A 4,780-nucleotide genomic window follows, 5' to 3' on the forward strand; every position below is an offset into this window, starting at 1 on the left:
CAGGTTCATGGGGACCATTGCAGTCCCCAATCCCTACTAAATGAGCATTTGGGTGATTTCCCGTTCCTCTCGGAATGGGGGCGCCATAAGGCGAGAACACGCTGCTGCTCACATTGTAGCACGCGTGCAGCCCAGAACATCTAAGGGCATCACGGACCTGTTATCGCTCAATCTCATCTTGCTAAACACAAGTTGTCCCGCTAAGTAGGGTAAACTAAGTGACGGGCACCCGTGAGGACACCCGCTACTCCTAACGTCAGGTGCGCCCGGAGGCACACTACTGACAGCGTTCTAGTTAGCTTGACTGAGTCGCGTTCGTTATCGGAATTAACCAGACAAATCATTCCACGAACTAAGAACGGCCATGCACCACTACCCTTAAGTTTGAGAAAGAGCTATCAATCTGTCTTACCTCAATAAGTTCGGACCTGGTAAGTTTTCCCGTGTTGAGTCAAATTAAGCCGCAAGCTCCACTTTTTTTTTTTTTTTTAATGCTTAAGGATTTATTTGTCAGATAAACTTAACGTTAAATCCCCACTCCTGCTCCTGGACCCGTTCCCTAGCGGGGCTTGGAACCAGGAGTATGTGTCACTTGTGACATCGCCTTTATTGGTATTTATTTATTTCGTTCCTTTTTTTTTTTCCCTTACGGAATTAATACCCCAACGCATTTTTTGTTTATTTTTCTTCTGCGCCGTACCCTTTTTTTGCTGTCCCATGCACTTCCTACCCCATCATCCTCCTTCTAACGGCCGGAGGTTGTTGCTTCAGTGATGGCTGCCAGGCCGTCGGCGGATAGCGCCTCACGTACTCCCTGATTGGACGGCACCCTTCGCGCTACTCGGCGTAGCCGCTCCATTTCACGCCTTCTCATCCGCCGTCGGATGGTATCGGCTTCCGAAGGGCCGACCTGCTCCTCCGGTTTCTACCGTGTGGGACTGGTGGTAGAGTCCCTTCCCTGGCGCGTTGACGGTAGAGACGTTGGAGATACAGTCTCCGTTCGTGCCGCGCTCTTACCATCCTCGGAGATGGAGGCAGTCCGCGTCTTCCCATGGGGATGGGTGGTGGTGCTTCTCCTGCTTCCTCCGCCCGCACCGCTGCCATCAGGATGGAGTCCTCACGTTCTCGTTCGGCTGCTGCCATTGCGGATGCAAGGCGCACTTCCGCTCGTTCCTCCGCCCTCCGGCGACCTCTTCTGGTCCGTCTGGCTCGACCTCGGTTGGAACGAAAGAGTTCAGCCACCCCATCAACCGACACCTGCTCTCCATCCAGCGGACTGGCGTCTACCGCTGCTGGTCTCGTCGGTAGTGCTGCAAGGTGTGCTCTGGAGGTTGAGCTGCAGCTCGTCCTCACGCCAAAGCTGTTGCAACACCTTCGTGATTTTGCGTGCAGCTTCCTGGATGCTGTTCCACCGCTCGGGGCTCTCCAGCAGCTTCATGCCGAGATTGTCCTCGTTCACTGGGTCGCTGGTGCCGTAGCCCAACAGCTCCACCCGGATCTCGTGGAAGACCTCGCACTGGAACAGCACGTGCGCCACCGATTCAACCGACCCCGGGCACCGTGGACATTCCGCCGATGGGGCAAAACCGCAGACATGGAGGTATTCCCGGAAATATCCGTGTCCGGTTAATACCTGTGAGAGGTGGAAATCAACCTCTCCATGTCGCCTACTCATCCACAAGTGCAGGTCCGGGATCATTCGGTGGGCCCAGACCGCATACCGACTGGCTGTTGGAGCTGCGGCCGCCGCATCCCACGCTCGCTGCCACTCCTGGAGAGTCCCCTGCCTCTCTTCCAGCCGGATGTCCTTGCGGCTGGCGCCCGGGGCAGCTAGGAGCCTCCGATGGCACCTTGCGTCCTCCCGTACCAGCAGCCTGAACGGCACAAGGCCTGCCAGTGCAACTCCGGTCTCATATGCCACCGACACGAACGAGTTGGTGACACCGCGAGCTAGGGGCTGCTGCACCTGGGCCAGCTTCCTCTGGCACCACTGCAGATCCGTCGCCTCGGACCACACGGGGCAGCATACCGGATGATCGACTCCGCCACTGCCGCCAACAGCCGACGCTTGGCCACCTGGGGCCCACTGTGGTTCCTCATTACTGCGGTGACCACACCTACCACGCGGAGGGCTTTAGCCGTCGACAGCTCCACGTGCGGCTTCCACGACAGGTGGTCATGGATCTGGACCCCCAGATACCGGATCGACTGTTTGCTGTGTATGATGGTGTCCCCGACGCGGAACGGCACCCTCAGTTGACCTCTTCGCAGACTGGAGATCATTACTCCTTCCGTCTTCTCCGGAGCGAGCTGCAGGTGATGGTCCTCCATCCAAGCCGCAATCGCGTCCACTGCCTGTTCAGCCACCGATGCCGCCTCCTCTGGTGTGCAACCCCGTGCCATGACCACTATGTCATCCGCATAGCCGATGACGCTAGCCCCTTCAGGAAGCTTCGACTCCGCAACACGCCGTCGTACATGATGTTCCACAGGGTCGGGCCCAGAATGGACCCCTGTGGAACACCTGCAGTCACTGGCGTGTAACGGGCCCGTCTGCGGTGTCATAGACGAGCTCCCTGTTTTCGAAGTAGTCTCTCAGGATGTTGCGGAGCTGCCTCGGCACGCCTTTTGTCCTCCAGCGCCGTAGCGATGCACTGCCAGCTGGCAGTGTTAAATGCATTACGCACATCCAGCGCCACTACTAGAAGGCAGCGTTTGTCCCTGTTGTTGGTGCGGCCAAATGACATCGCGTGACGGCCTGCATCCACCACCAGCTGAATCGCCTGCACTGTCGAACGGCCCCTCCTGAACCCGTACTGGTTTTCTGCCAACCTCGGTGATTCAGGAGCCTCGATGACATCATTTATTCGCGACAGCAGCAACCGCTCGTACGCTTTGCCCGGGTTGTTCAGCAGCAGAATCGGGCGGAAGGATGAAGCGAGCCCCGGTGGCTTGCCCGGCTTGGGGATCAGGGCCAGTTTCTGCTTCTTCCACTCATCCGGGAACCGCTCGTTGTCCAAGCATTCCTGGAACAACTTCTTGAAGATGTCCGTATGCTTCCGGATGGCGGCCGTCAAAGCAGCGTTTGGCACACCATCCAGTCCTGGAGCCTTCCTCGGATTCAGCGAGCTCGCGATGTCCAACAGCTCCTGTTCATTAACGTCCCGAACTGGTTCTCTCTCCCCTCTCCAGGACTTGGCCTGGTGACGCTGGCCAGTCAACCGGAGGATGCTGGGGGAACAGAGTGGAAACGATACCCTCTAGCACCGATGAATCGCGCTCTCTCGCCGTCCAGCTTCCACGAAGGCGGCTTAGTACGTTGCGGTACCATTGTCCCGTCTCGTCTTCCGCGAGGCCCCGCAGCATTTCATCGAAGTGCTCCTTCTTGCTGGTGGTGATGGCTGAATCCAGGGCGGTACGCACCTGGAGAAGGTCGCTGGCTGCGGCGATTTGCTCTTCCTCGTCGATGGCAGTTTCAAGGCGTTCCTTAGCGAGGCGGCAGTTCTCACACAGGACCTCGATTGCTGGCGTCCACCAATACGCAGGTCGTCCCGAGTGACCTTGTGAAGGGAACACTCGCGCCATGGCTGCGTCACAAGCTTCCGTCATGACTTTCTCCAGGCTTTCGGCATTTGTAACCCGCTCTGCGAACGAAGCTACGTCGAGCGCTACACCGAAAAGCTCGGCATCGAACTGACGGCTACGCCATCTCGTGCCGCTTTCTCGCGTGGAAGGACCCTCCTGTCGACGACTATCTGCCGCTGACCGCTGGAACAGCTCCCCACAGCAAACCGAATGTACACGTGGTCACTGTACGAGTATCTGCTCATAATCCTCCACCGATGCTCCGGAATGGTGTTAACTCCGGCGATGCTGCGGCTGGCGAAGGCAACGTCCACCACGCTCGGGCGAGCCACCTGTTGCCTAGGAAGGTTGGGGCGGTGCCGGTGTTTAACACCTCCAGCCCCAAGCTGTCGACAAGCTGGACCGCAGCCTCTCCCTTTGCGTTGATGCGGCCACTTCCCCAAACAGTGTGCCACGCATTGAGATCCCCCGCAAAGACGACGCGCGGGTGACCTCTCGCCAGCACATCGATGCGCTGCATTACCTCCTCGAACTCAGAGACGCCCGCTGAGGGCGACACGTAGCAACATATGAAGAGCACACCATTTATCCGGGCAGCCGCGATCCCAGACTGCGTCACAGAGACCACTTGCTGAACCGGGTACGTTTCGCTGCTGGCTATGATGGCCACCTTCCCGTCCCTGTCGGCCACCCAGTTCCCATTGTTCCTGGGGGACACTGTGCAGCTCCACCATCAGACAGACATCCACCCGCTCCATCCGCATCGTGTTGAGCGCCAGGTCTTGCGCGCTCCTACTGCGATTGACGTTGATCTGTAGCACTTCCATTTCAGTTCGAGGGTTGTCCACCGCAGGCTGCGGCACCAATACGGTGGGCACCGCCACACAGCATGCACTTGATCTCGTTGGTGCAACCCGACGCCTTGTGAGTTTGGTCACCACACCGTAGACAACGCTTGACCGATCCTCACTCGTGCACGTCGCGGCGATGTGTCCCCGCTCCAGACACCGGAAGCAGCGAGTCAGCTGACCCGATACTTTTGGGGCTTCATGTACCGAACAATACGTGTAGCCCAGCTCCAGTCGACGATCTTTGACGAGTTCCGCTTCTGCTCGTGGGAGGCGCACGCGAGCCCGCTTCGTCATGTCTCGGCGCTCCCAAAGGTTCACGGTGGCCACCAATGACTGCTTTCCAA

Source organism: Anopheles arabiensis (assembly GCF_016920715.1).
Source record: "Anopheles arabiensis isolate DONGOLA chromosome X unlocalized genomic scaffold, AaraD3 X_pericentromeric_contig0004, whole genome shotgun sequence".
Taxonomy (NCBI): domain Eukaryota; kingdom Metazoa; phylum Arthropoda; class Insecta; order Diptera; family Culicidae; genus Anopheles; species Anopheles arabiensis.